This window comes from Typopeltis vanoorti, chromosome 1, assembly GCF_054136105.1.
Source record: "Typopeltis vanoorti isolate ZY-2024b chromosome 1, IOZ_Tvanoo_1.0, whole genome shotgun sequence".
NCBI lineage: Eukaryota > Metazoa > Arthropoda > Arachnida > Uropygi > Thelyphonidae > Typopeltis > Typopeltis vanoorti.
In genome coordinates, this window is record NC_143549.1 from 157,943,679 (window position 1) to 157,958,980 (window position 15,302).

General features: G+C 34.9%; 1 protein-coding gene across 1 annotated transcript in view; it reads left to right on the forward strand.

The window, feature by feature from the left end:
* The window catches only part of LOC150110578 (U-scoloptoxin(11)-Ssd3a-like), an 84,447-nt gene that overhangs the window by 53,846 nt on the left and 15,299 nt on the right, over positions 1 to 15,302 (forward strand). The window lies entirely within an intron of this gene.

Genomic DNA, 15,302 nt, shown 5'->3' on the forward strand with positions numbered 1-15,302 from the left:
TATGTCCATCCAGAATTGCGATGCAGCTCGCACAACGTCGTACCATGCTTGTCACCAAATGATTCAGGAGTTCTTGAGGCAAACTGGCCCACTCCTCCTCCTCCTTCAGAGCTAAGACAATGCCTTGTTTGTTTTCTGGAGGAGAATTTCAAAAGCGATGCGTCTTCCTATTGCGTCCCAAACATGTTCTGTGGGATTGAGATCAGGGGAGCGTGCTGGCCATTCGATTGGATTAATACCCTCGGCTTCCAGAAGTATCTCCAATGCTAGTGTACGATGTGATGTGGCATTGTCATTCATAAATATGAATTCCGCCTACAGCAGTACGGAACAATCGAACATGACGTTGAAGAACTTCGTTGCAATACCGTTCACCATAGTCCCTTTTTCCTGCACTTGTAGCTTGGTGCGACCCCATGATGCATAATGTATCTCCACAAGATGACCCTAGCACCGTCGTATCCATCTCTTTCAAGAACATTTTCGCAATGGTAAGCAGTACCATTTTCACGCCAGATACAGTGTCGTCTAGAATCAGAGGAAAGACTAAAACGACTCTCATCTGTAAAAAGTACATTAGCCAATTAGTGTCTTGTCCAATTTTTTATGCATATAACATCACTGAAAGCGACGAACATCTTGCCGCAATTTTCGATATATCCGAGTACCTGTGCTTGATTGGAGCCGACTTTCAAGCTGGCCTTCCGTGGTGCGTCGATTATGTTATAACCAAAAAATCAGTCTTCATGCGCCGTGGTAGAGCCAGGGAGACGCCTTAGCAAACGTCCGGAACAAGTTCCACTGGTTTGAAATGCTGCCCAGAGCCTGGTACAATGCTATTCGAGAACTTCTCAAATCAGTAATTCTGCGGCCTTTAAAGCTTTCCAATAATTCTTCCCTGCGTGAAATCTTCTAGATGATGTCTTTGAGACATTACAAGACATCCAAGTTTGTAACTTTATTCCTTCATGAAAAGAGCTTCCTGTTAAACACTGACCCACCTGAATGAGGTAAGAAAAGGCGCACAAAACCTTAAAAAGTCTCTGTAGTGACCGCCTCTGTATCCCAAGTTTTAATCCTGTTCTGCGGTAAAACTTCGGAGACTGTAAAACACTTGCTCCAACACACGTCCATGATTCTCATTTATGATAACAATTCGTGGTCTCCTCGATTGCCCTTTACATTGCGGCAGAACAATCCCGGTACGTCGGAATCTCTCGATTAAGACAATGATGACACTATTGCTTGGGGAACGCTTACGAAACGACGAACAACCTGCTCACAAATATGTCGTAAGTTTGGATTATTTGCTCTGCCAACTCACTCCGTACGAACGAAAATAATGCTCAACGATAAACGTCTTTTCTTTCAACGTCAACACCATTGTTACAGTTAAATGTAATGGCATAGTTACGCTACGCATGCTCTTCTGTTAATGAACGTGCATTCGAACGGTATATCTCAGCACGTGTACTTTAAGGGCGTCGAAGTTCAATACGGTTTTTTTTTTTTTTTTTGCGCCATACCGTATATATATATATATATATATATATATATATAAGCGAATAAATCCTCCGGTTTAATTTTTTTTTTTTTTTTTTTGAGAACAATAAAAATGAAAACATTTTCGGATAATGTCGTTTCAGGACAGAACGGAATTTTTTAGTTAAGGAGTTAACAATATTAATCACGACTTTTGACAAGATGGATATACAGTATATTAAAAGTATTTGTGTGTGTGTGTGTGTGTGTGTGTGTGTGTGTGTGTGTGTGTGTGTGTGTGTGTGTGTGTGTGTGTGTGTGCCGCGAGCTCACATCCACATCACGAAAGCGGTTAATTCGCTAATCGCGATAAAGTATAACTTTTCCAGAGTAACAGCAATTTTGTATACGTTGACGGAAACGTTATCGTCAGAAACATCGCGGAACCACCTCTATTGTATAATTACTGACCACTGCTGATGTACCGGAGAAACTCACAACATGGTTTAAATTCTGCTGTATGATAAGTGCTGACGACAGAAGTGCCTTCTGTAGAGCTATACTTGTAACAGTCTGTTGGCTCAGAGGAGACTCCGATGGGATCTCCTGGGAATATAATTAATATTCAAGAGACTATGTTAACAAACGCACAAAGTTAACTGTCACAAGAGCACCTTGTCATTTTCGGATAATGTCGTTTTATAACCTGGTGACTGAGATCAATGCATATAACCCCACCATTACAGTGCAAGGTTTGGAGCTCGTATTCGATGTATAAAGGCTTCGAACATTTTTTTTTTTTTTTGGTAAGAGAAAACTTCAATACGAGTCCTTAAGCAAAAATTCTGTAATGCATAGGAGCTACGTGATATGCTGCGCTTTTGTTCATCGTTAAAGTACTGCTGTTCGCAGCAATCATTTTAACAAGATAAGGGAACAGGTTTGTATTTATATTACAGTACTGTACGCTAAAATGCATTACATTGAAAATGAGCTTGTGTCTGAAGTTTGCGCTTTCGTGAAAAGGGTTTCGAGGGTATTCACACACACGCGAGCAGTTTGTGTGTGTGTGTGTGTGTGTGTGTGTGTGTGTGTGTGTGTGTAATCGACGAAATAACGGCAGTTTGCTTTTTCTTCTTTTCCGCCTTGCAATAAAGCTAATCTATCTGTTGAGAAAAATAATGTCTTGAAAGACTTCATACCTAGAGAAGAATAAAGAACGCAGTACTATTTTTAACCAAGGGAAGCGAAACAGATATTTTTCTAGAAAGAGAACTTTTTTCTACCCTTCTGATGACCAATTCCCCACAAATTACTGTGGGGCATTTGTAACTATACAACAAACACGGTATAGCGTAACTGTCTTGTAGCCCAAACCTCAACTTCATTCGAATTCCGTTTAAGACTACAGGACATTCTATAAGTTTTCGTTTTTGTTTTCTTTTATCCGCAGTTCAGTTATTGGTCTCCGACGTAGGTTGGAAATTTTCTTAAGCTCTGTATCGCACTTCCGCAAAACAACAGACAAATATCCGGTGAGCATCTCTAACAGAATAATAACGCTGACTCTCCTCATAGCCTAAGGAAATTTTAGAATAAAGATGGCCTTGAGAAAACTTGTTTATGACAGACAATATATGTTTGTCAATTAACACGACCATCACATTAAAGGAATTGCATAGTACATGAACTTCATTATTATCAGGAAACTGCGTTGCTTCGTGTTAACTTCATCCAAAAAATGCATTGAAGACTGCAGAATTTGATAAGGATTCGGACTGAATTATTATAAACTGAAATCTATTATCAATAATAAGACTAAATCTGGATCTCTGGAGCAAGTAGATGGGGATTTTTTTTCCGTACTCAGATTTTTCTACTCTAAAAAACATACGCGATTCAAATTCTGAAATAATAAAATCAAATCGACTGTGAAACATACACGATAATACTTGCAAATAAAATTACTAAATTATAGAGCTGAAAGGTTTCAATTTGGGACAATTTGCCAAAAAGTTAAATTCATCATTCACTACAGGTCCTTCTTCTAGTAATTGGTTCAAATCCTACCGAGGGTTCAACCATGATCAATTTAACTTTCTGAACCAGGATTTAATACCACATTGGTGTGGTATATTAAACAGGGAGTTTTTTGCTCTCCTTAGTTTTCTGCTTGGTCTCTGATGAGAATGAATAGTTTGAAACAGCTGCCAGACTAGTGACACCTAATTTAAGCACTGATAAAAGGCGAGTTTACACTACTTACGTAGTGTAAAGTAAAGCAACTACTATGCTAATATTCTGATACGCTCTCTGGAAAAATTCGAGAATTTTTTAACTTTATATCTTTCTCTTTGTGATTATAAGATATGAATGGATCAATAATATCCTCCATAATCCGTTAGAATTAGGAATACAAAATGTAATCGTTATCTATTAAAATGAAGAAAACGTATTGTCAAAGTGTCTTCTGTGTCAACGTGGATTAGAAAAAGCTCTTCTACGGCGATATGATTATGATCGACAGATAATCGATTATTAAAATATTGGAATAAAATAGTACTGCCTATTCTTTTTTTTTCTTGCTGGGAATAAAACTGCTTTAGACTAATTACAGATTGTTCTGGTTGTTGTTGTTGTTGTATTAATGGTACTCAGCAATTTTATTATTATTATTATTATTCTGAACTTGTTTATAGCGCATTTATTTCATATGAATTAACACAGCTTCATTTTCACACTGGAATAATTAGTCTAGTGGACGTATCTGGAGGAACTGCAAAGATCAGTGTTTATGATGTCATTCACACAAGAAAAAAAATTAACATACCGAGCTTTTCTTTCCTATAAAATTATTCATGAAACCATGAATAATTTCTTTATCATTCTTTAATTATTTGTAGCCAATTTCATGTAGCTGAAGGAATTACCAGAATTATGCCGTTTTTTATGGGGCAATCTTATTGCGATATTATCAGGCTGACATTCAGAATAACACAGTTTAATGATGTTTCAAATTTTGTACCAGAAACATTTCTTATTCCTAATTTAAATGATCTGAATGATACAATACTGAAAAGAGAGGGAGACTTGGAATTACTGACTCAATATTTGATCTCTCTCTCTCTCTCTCTCTCTCTCTCTCTCTCTCTCTCTCTCTCTCTCTCTCTCTCTCCTCCATAAAATATTCTTTTCCACTTTTAAAACAGAACAGAAATATTCTATTTAATATTTCTAATCTGCTCCAATAACAGGAAAGTTGAAATTACCCTGTTACGGTGGCTGGTTGAAATTGGAAATAATAACGATAACACAGGAATTCGCCATCTATTTGAATATTATACAAATTGTTCATCACCATAATTTCATTTTAATATCTATAGATTGTAAATTTGAGATAATAGCACAATAAGAAAGTTTACAGATGGATTACGAATAAAAATAAAGGAAATAAAAGAAAAACTTAGTGAAATTATAGTCGAAGAGGTGGGTCAAAAATGGTTCTTTTCTGAATAGTCATTATTTGGTATGCCCTTAAAACACATTTTAATGACATTTTCGCCCACAATATGTTGAAGCCGTACTAGTGCGATCGCAATTATATGCAGCAGAAGAATAAGGAAGTAAAAGAAGCAGCAGCTAACAACAATATTTTAATTTCGAAGAGGGAAAAAAAGTAACTTCTTGCATAATAATAAGTAGAAAAGAGTATTTTTTTTCATCTTGAGAGAAGTAGGACATGAACAAAATTTGTAATCACTAAATTTAACTAGATTTTCTGCCATTTTCATTATAGAATAGAATTCAGCATTCAAAGAAGATTGTCAAATGAAAAATAGAGTAATATATTCGCATTTTACAAGTATGTGGTAAATGATCTTCAACTTTTTAATCTGTTAAGAAAAAAAAAAGAAATTACCAAAATCTCTATTAGATGTAAACAACAAGTGATATTGTGTCTTTTTTTTTTCTCTTTTCTATGCGCATAACTTTCATTTGATCAATATTTATAACGGAAATCACACACCTGAAATGTATCTGATATATTTATGATGACGTAAATTTTGAAAAAGTACAAAAAATGCAAATCGCAAATGGAAAGGAATAAAAAGACAGCAAATAATATTGAATCCATATTTCTTTAAACACGTAATTTGAACAGGGTTTGTGAAGTGTAATTCTTACGATTGTTTTACACGTTTCTCAAAGGCTAAAGAAAACTAGAAAATTAGTTTTGTTTTTCTTTGTCTTTTTTTCCCTCCTCCTTCGCGTTTTTCTTTCTTTTTTTTTTTTTTTGGTTTAACATCCACAAACTTTATTCTGTGTTCAGCAAAATGGAAGTGGGTTGGACTTTTAATTACCCAATGTTTTTCTAGGGCAAACAATTAATTGAGTCAATCGATCGACACAAAAAAGGCGACAATTTGGTACCCGTAGTTTAGACAACTTGATTATAGGTAACCTTTATCTACACTACGTAAAGGAGATGGGTTTTTATAGCTGTTTTTGTTTTGTTTCTACTCTTATTGACACCGAAAGAAAATAAAATCAACACAGTAACGAATTAATCAGATCAAAATAAATAGAACAACTCTTTTCTTCCGCTATATTCTGAGAGTAGTTTCTCTTTTTCCTTTAGGTTTAATATATTTCGAAGTGAACACATAGCAGATTACTTAGAACGTTTTATTTGAGTTGAATTTTTCTGGAAGTATTCATAACAATAAAATCATTTAGATCACAGTTATCATTGTTTTTAAAGGCTGAAAAGAAAGAAAAATAAGTTGTACTGAAAAAAAGCTTGAAAAAATGTGATGGAACAAAACCGATGAGGGGAAAAAGCAGTAGAAAAAACCTTAAGAATGAATAATTATCCCTCCTAACATAAATGATTTCAATAATTTCAGTATTTCTAAGGTTATGAAAGTTTCAATGGAATTCAATCTGTTTATTATTAAAACGTATTCAACAACAACAACAACAACACACACACACACACGCACGCACGCACGCACGCACGCAAAAGCTGCTTTTGTTATTGAGTTTAAACTAAATAAAACAAAAACGAAAAAAAATGAAAAATATTTGTTACGTATTTGATTTTTATATGCTATATTAAAGATAACAAGACATGATTTGCATCCATTATGACTATTCCAGTTTTGTATCTATTCTGGAAGTGTAGATCTCGCCCTATGTCAGTGTCTGGGCTTTACATGACAATAGCGATTGAGAAATTGACATATGTTGTAATATATTGTGTCATTGTGTCAAAACGAGCTGAAAATTGAGGATGAGAGACCTGTCTAGAAAAGAATAAGGACTCCTTGACCAATTCAACAGATGGAATAGCGACAATCGACAGACTAAAGAAAAGTAAGCATCTTTCTCTATTACACCGATTTACTATACAGGGTGTCCCAGAAGGAATCTACCAAACTTCAGGAATTGATTTCGTGACTGATTTTAAGCAAAATTAAAGTCAGGGGTCCCTTTCTAATGTATATAGAGATGTGGCAATTGTAAAAAAAACTGAAACATTTTGATAAACCTTTATTTTGGAATTAGAAGGTAGAAAGTGTCTTTTAATGTCATCCTAAAAGTTGGCCAAATTTATGAAACTGGAAAATCGATAGTGCTGTTATAATTGTCATAATGCCTGCTTTCTACTTGTATTCACATTTCCATGTTGCGATAATGGCTACGTTATTCTCTATGTCGTTGGTCATTTCTAACGCAGCCTGCAGCGTCCAATATCCCTATAGTTAACTTAACCTCTTGCGCGTACTAGCGCTTTCAACTGATCCCAGATGAAACAGGCTTCAGGTTAAGGTAGGTGAAACTGTCTGACCAAGAATAAGGACTCCTCGACCAATTCGACTGTTGGGATAAAGACAATTCACATAATCGGAAACTGTTGGTGGAAAGGGACGAAATGTAATGGGATTCCATTATTATGGAAACAGTGATGTAAATAAATATATTTATAAAAAATACCGCACCAATAAAATTTGGAGCAGTTCAAATTTTTTAAAATACTAGTCGAGAGAGGTGTTATTTACAGATGTCTACTCTCACCGTATTTGTTTATCCTGTGGCTTGAAGAACTGGTAAAATAGTCCATCCCAGTAAACATGGGAATAACTGTGAATGGACGAAATTTACACTGCAAAAAATATGCAAATGATATAATATTATTTACAGATAATAATTGAAAAACTTAAAGTATATGGTTGAAAACCTACATAAAACAGTAAAGAATATGAAATTCAGTAAAAAAACAATGATAATAGGTACAAACGGAATAATTTAACTGAGAGGTGAAAGGAAGGGGTACACTGTCAATGAGATGGATGGATGGTGTGTCTAGAGTGAGAGATCTTCAGGGAGATGAAGCTTCCACAAAAAACATACAACAGGACCACTGGCGAGGACTGGTGTGGCACATCCATCTGAGTGACCATACAGCATCCGTTGATTTCCAATGAATAGATGAATAGGTGAAAAGAAGTAAACTAAAAGGCTTAAATAATTTAATTACTTAAGCACGTCAATGAAAGACAGGTTATATTATGAAGAAACTATTAAACAAAGAATAAATCTAGGGGTTCTACTATACTTAAACTTAAAAATATTTTAAAAAAATACAAATTTCTCTCTAAAGGACTTAAAATAAAAGTATATAGCTCAGTGGTACTCCCCACGGTCCTTTATGGTTTAGATATTTGAATCATCAAACAAAAGGAAGAAACAAAGATTTTCGGGCTTTGAAAACAAGTGCTTGAGGAAAACAAATAAAACAGCATTGACTGAAACGAAATCCAGTCATTAATTAGATCAGAGAAGAATGGCAATATATATTTCATTCATAACAAGAATCAAAGGAAAACTGTTACAATGGTATGGGCATGTGTAAAGAATTCCTACCGAAAGATTTCCTAATATAATATTCTCCAAAATAGAAGAGTAGAAGACAAGAAAGATAGTGATAGAAAATATTAAGAGTATAACTGGTCTAAATTTGAATAACTTAGCTGCAGATAGATTGGACTGCAAGGTGTTGTTCATAGTAACCAGCCTTAGGTGGTTGAAGATGATGAAGATGAAAGACTTTTGCTTACTTCAGCTAGACTTAACTGAAATATACTTTTTTTACGGTGTAAGCGATACAACTTTTAAGTTCTAAAAATCGTTTTGTCACATCTTTTATACTTACATAAGTCGTACATGAAGGATATATTTTTTGCTACATTTGGTTATCTGCCTTTTTCGAATATTATATTATATGATCTATATTTATGATACATTAGTATCTAACAACTGCGCTATTTTGGAAAGCAAAACAAAATGTTTTATGACTTATGAATGTATTATTTTCTGTGGCCACAATGGGGAAAAACTTTAACACACGTTACTGTTAAATAATGCTAGTTCTGAAGTCTTACCAAAGCGGAAAGCACATACATATAAATATATCTGCATTTTCTATTTTCTTAGTCTTCAGGCATCACCTTACTCGAATGATCTTAGAAATAGACTCTACCATGAATTCATGCAACTTTATGTTTTCTTTTTTCCGATTCCATCAGGGATGTGCACTGATAAAAGATTTCCCGAGGAAGGCGAGATTCACTTTGATTCTAAGAAACAAGTTTAAACCATGGCAAAAGTTCTATAGATTTCTTTAAATCCCTTCTTTTATAGGAAATGTCTGCCTTGAAATGATAGATTGTCAGGTGACCTACTCGTTTTTGTTTCTTTTTTTTTCTTTCTTTCTTTCTTTTCAAGCAAAGATTGCTCTGTCCGTTGCATGCCTTTCTTCGTTCATTGACCCCTTTGATCAAAGAGGCTGTAAAACGGATTATAAAACTCTATCTTTATGAAGATAGAGTTTTATAATCTATATAAGCTATTCTGAAGTTCGGAGTTGATCTTTTGACTAGGCAGCCTATTTTTCTATCCTGGAAATGCATAAAAGTTTGAAATTGAAATGATAAACTGAAGAAACAAATGTTAAAAAAGAGGACAGTTAACGGAGATATTAAGATATATTAGCTTTGAAATATTAGCATTAAAATGTTAAGTAGAATGATTTAAATTTACAGGTTACCGCTAACTGCTTTTTTTATTTATTCTTTATTCCTCCTCCCAAAGCGAATACATAATAATGCAAGAAAGATGTATTGAAATAATAAATATATACAGTATAATTAAACTGCAGTGACTCTATAGCATAATCTCAAGGACAATGCGATATTTCTCTTAAGGTTTGAAAAAATAAATTCGAGTTTGAATGTCATTTAAGCAAATGAGCGTTATCCTGACTTGACAGCTGAAAATAATTATGCGTCTTCTACAGAGATGGAAGAATCCCCCCCCCCCCGGGTAAACTCGATTTCTTTTTCCCACAAAATGCAAACTGATTGGAGAATACACGCAATTAACTAAAATAACATAATGGCCATAGCCTCATTCCAACGAAATTTAATTTACATTTCAAAATTTGAATTTGAAAAACTAGCTGAAGTCAGAACAAAAGTTTTTTAAATTTCTTCAAATCTTTTTTTCTGGAAGAGATGTCTGCTATGAACTCATAGATTGTTAAGTGACATATTCTTATATATATATATAGATAGATAGATTCCGTGCTTCCAATATTTTATTCTTGAAACAAGAACATTGTCAAAGAGAGAGAATGAAAGGGGAACGATAAAACAGCATTCAAAACTGCCATATATCATATAGCATGCGTTTACAGCTAGAGTCAGTCTCAGTTTTAGGGTGATTAAGAGAACATAGTAATGGAATTCAAAGGAAACAAAGAGAAGTTATGTTAATCAGGTAAACTAAACAGACTGCATATCATTCAAAGAAGTTATGGACAATTATTAAGTACACCTCCAGGGAGGGCACCTACTCTACAACTCTCTGTCTCCACTACTTGATTCACCAACTACAACGAATCACAAACATCCATGCCCACGGCGGGATTCGAACCCACGGCATTTTGGGCGGAAAGTGGATACGCTGACCACTCTGCCAACCATGCCGGCAATTAATCGTGATTACTTTCCAGAAGCTGAATACAGTCAGAGCGATTGTAATGCGATGTCTGAGGATACTACTCATATAATTAGAGGATCATTCCTAGTATCCGAATTTGAGTCCAATAACTATGTGGTTGGTGTCAACAGCAGGGAAAGAGGATCAGGTTTACCAAATTCCAAGTATTTAATGGAATCCTGATCTTCTCTACTTCTAATCGTAGCTGAATGGCCATCTGTCGAAAATAACATAACATCTGTCGAAAATAATGACAAGACCAAAGTACTTCATATACAGCAGACAAGGACAGGAGAGGTAATTTATCCATGGATGAGATAGAAAAGAAGATAGTTTCCAAAATGATTTGAAGGTAGTGCGGAGATTAAACTTGTGAAGTCGTGCTTTTCGTTCTGATAGCTCTTTAGGTAGGGTCTGAGAACGACACATACTGGCCACTGAATTAGAAACCTTTATGCAAATATACGTAAACGTCATATCTCACTTACGGAGCTTATATGCAAAAGACTTGATCACATGTGTCTCCACCTGGTCTCGGAGGCAACTATTTAAGAATAATGCAGCTGCTCAGTAATCGTCAATAATGTCGATCACAATGGAAAAACAAATGATTTTTCGGAGTTCGATAAAGGGCTTATTGTTGGCGCTCATATGACCGGAGCCACGATTTTGAAAACAGCAAAGCTGACTGGTTTCCCAAAAGGTGAGATATCCCTGGTGTTTGATCAATGGAAAAATAACGCACATTGCTTGTCTAAGAGGTGTAACTGTGGTCCTAAGACTATCAGGAACGAGATTTGCTGTCGTCTAAGATATTGATAAATATTGATTTATATTAAATATTGATACACAAATATCTCAGCAGAGTTGGAAAAATACTAAACTCCGCGAGCAAATGAATACCAAAGAATTTACTTCTCTTGATTCCACTTAGATCTAACGTCACAACTTGTTTCTCATATACTGCTCTGTACTGCTCTGTTTCTCAAATACTTCCCTATACTAGGAGGGGATTTTAAAAAATCCCCTCCTAGTATAGGGAAGTATTTTTTTAATTATTTGTTATAATATTCTATTTTTTGACATCCGTTTCAGAAAAAATTCTGCCTTCTCTAAAACATAGATGAAATAGTGCTCTATCGAATCCAAGCGGAGATTCAATAGAGCACTATTTCTATTATATGCTATTATAAAGTGGATAATGATTAATACATGTAAAAAATATAGATTTATTGCCACAATAATCAACTGTAATTAATTATTGTTTGATTTTAATTAGCAGTAGTAAGTTCAATATTATGAAAAATGACACTTACTCCAGGAGTAGGGATTTCAGGATTTCATTTCATTCATTTTGTTCCTATTAAGTGTCACACTGAGCTTCTACTTAGGGTAGGATTGCATCAGGTATAAGTTAATCTTAAAAAGATAATCAGTCCATATTCCACTGCTGAATGGAACATAATTATTCCATTGCTAAAATACTCTTTGCACAATCCACACCCTTGTACTGTGCAAGAAACCATAATAAGAAAAAAAAAGCTGTGCATTTTCACATGATCTAATAATATGTGGATTACATCAAGCATCTACCATAAGCTTTTAACCTATTGTTTTCTTTAAGTTGAATCACCTCTTAGGAATTCTCAGTCACCGTAATAAAACTGTCGGATTTGCTCGTTTAAGTTTCTTTATAATCTCTCAAGATAGGTTAAAACCTTTTATCACTTGGCTGCTCACTGTGAAACGAGAGTAAAATTTTTCTCCCTTTTCCTACTCGGTGAAGCGAACCTTCTACTGCATTAAATGTTGATATTACTTCCCTTCTATTCTCTGAAGCTCTTTCAGTTGTCCATCACTGCTCTCTCTCTCTCTCTCTCTCTCTCTCTCTCTCTCTCTCGATCGTTTCTTTATTTAAAGCCATTTTATAGCTATCCGTGAAGTTTAGAAACTCTGTTATTGACAGGTTAATGGATATACATTCTAGCATTTGCCAAGCCAGGTTATAAAAATAGTTGTAACTTGAAAACAAAAGGAAGTGTTGGAAATAGGTCTTTGATAAAGATACACTTTACAACCTGTCTATTCTGTTATTTATTTATTTTATTATTTCGTTTTATTGTAAGTGACGCATCATATATTGGAATGTACTAATAGAATTTAAAAGAAAACAGGATGTTAGAGACTACAAGAGGGGTTCATTTCTTTCCTTTAGACGTTGATTTTCCATCATTCGAGTAGTAACACGAACCGTGATTTCAATAAGAAGGAAAATTTTTCCTATGAGAACTGAAATACGTAATCAACCGAAAAAAAAATCAGTTTAGACAAATGTTCGTGTGTTCGATTCATTCGCCTGCATGAATTTAGTATTAATTATTACTCTATTAAGACCAGTGGCGCGCCGGCCATATGTGCAATGTGTGCGACGCACACAGGCGCCAAAGAGGAGGAAATACTTAAAAAAAAAACGTTTTTTTAAAGTGATTTTTTTTATTGGAGGGGAGGGGATAGGGGCACTAACTAAAGTTTTGCACACAGGCGTCGGACACTACTGGCGCGCCCCTGTTTAAGACGGTATTTCACAAACTATCACAATTTCATTACTCCACTTCAAATGAAGACGAAATCCTCACGCATTAGTGATGCCTTTGAAATATTAGTTTTTGAAAATTTGCCATTTCGAACAGTTACTCTCCAAATTATCATGTTTGCGCTTACAACTGTTAGTAATTTATTATAGTAAATAGAACAGCTTCGTCTGTTGATATTAAAGATTAACTTATCTACTTAAACTTAAGCCATTGTCTTTTTGATTAAGGGTTTAAATTAAAGATAACACAATTTTAATTTTCAAAATTTATAAGCCTATTGTGTAGCATATCATGCCTAAGATAAAACTTACCAAATGAAAAACGATGGCACAATACTGAACACAATTCGTGTTCCTCTTAACGTTAAACTTAATGGGCTGCCAAGTAACAAGGTTTCATCTAACCCTAATTCTATGTTGGGATGAAGCGGTTAATCTTGTTTATAGAGTCAGTTGTGTCTGTCAAGGCGAGGAGAATATTCTCTGAACAGTTTGCTTGTATCGCTGCATGAAATATCCGTAAGTTGCCAGAAGGAAACACTCAGTCGTCTATGAGGCCGACTAGTTCACCTTTACTTGAAAAGCCTGTATAATTATAGATTCCTTTTCTCATGTCCTACAATGAATTCGAAACCAAGTCCTCTCCAACTCTAACTACCGTCGATACTGAGTGAACAACAAGTTCGTATACATGCACATACATACACACTTTGTATGGAAGTCTCATTTTTGTTATTGCACAGCACAGTTAGTGTTGGTGAAGGACTGTGTAGGAAGAGATTGAAAGAGGTGAGTGTTTTAAATGGGAGAGTAACAGGACTTTATTTACAATTATGGTCGAAGCATCAGAGATTATGAGGCCAGTATAATACGCCTGCTAAATGCATGTGTTCTCCAATCGGTTTGCCTATTTTGCAAATGAAAAATTTACAAACCCTTTTGTGAATTTCTCTTCTCGGAGACAGGGTCCACCTCAAGAAAACGTTTCTTTTTCCATAGGTAAGCAGGGTATGGAATCACATGTAGTATATAGTATAACACCAAATTATTAACACCGTATAACAAGGACACGAAATAACAACATCTGGCAAATTCCTGTCCAATCAGAAAAAGTGAATTCAATGCATTTTAAATAAATATTTTTCTCCAAAACGAAGTGCTGAATTTTTAAAATTGAGCACTTCGCAAATTTATTTCTTAAAGATATGTAAAATTTCATCCATCCTGAAAATTCTTACCACTCTCATTGTATGAGTGGTAAGAACTCCAGACCATTCCGACAACCCTTCAGTAATGATTTCGTTCGTGTAGCGCAGCTGCGAAGAAGGCGTGACATTTTCCCTTCGGTTGGAAATATCTGGGTTATAACTAAAATAAAAAGCCAAAAGGCTTCAGTTCGCGATGCAAAAATTATAAAAATCAACTGGATATTAAATCCATCATTATTTCAAAGCCAAATGTAGAAACTATAAAAATTTCGTATAAAATTTGACCAGAGAGCTTAGGTAAATACACAATACACTCGCCGGCATTTACGAATTGCCCTAGCCGGATCTTATAGAAGCGTCTTTGCCCAAGCGTCTATATATTCTCCTCCGATTTGTCCATTTTGATAAGGTTTCACTGGCCTGACAGCTGTTTCAAACTGATTACTTTTCGTCAGAGATCAGACGTTTCAAGTACCTTAGTATTGAAAGAGAGTTTTTCTCTCTTACAAACCCTTTTGTTAAGGTTTCTGTCTGGTTTCTGACTAAAACCAACGAATTTGAAACAGCTGTCAGACCGGTGAAAATAAGAGGCGAATATATAGACGTTTAGGCGTAGCGATCATGTCTCCTATAAGGTCTGGCTAGGGTAACTCGTAAATGCCGACGAGTATATTCCCGTAAGCTCTCTGGTCAAATTTCATAAGAAACTTTTATTTCTATATTCGGCTATGAAATAATGCTCTATTTAATATCTACTTGTTTTTTTTTATAATAATCTGGATTCTAATCTTATCTAAAATGGCAAGGAACCTCTCAGAAGAGCTTGTGGTCAGACGACTTAGATGTTCTCGTGCAATAGTGGAAAGGATTTTTCATCAGTCATAATTCATTGACATTATAACTTCAGTTGCTTCGAATGAAAATGATCAAAATAGTTTTGTATTGTGGGTAATGTA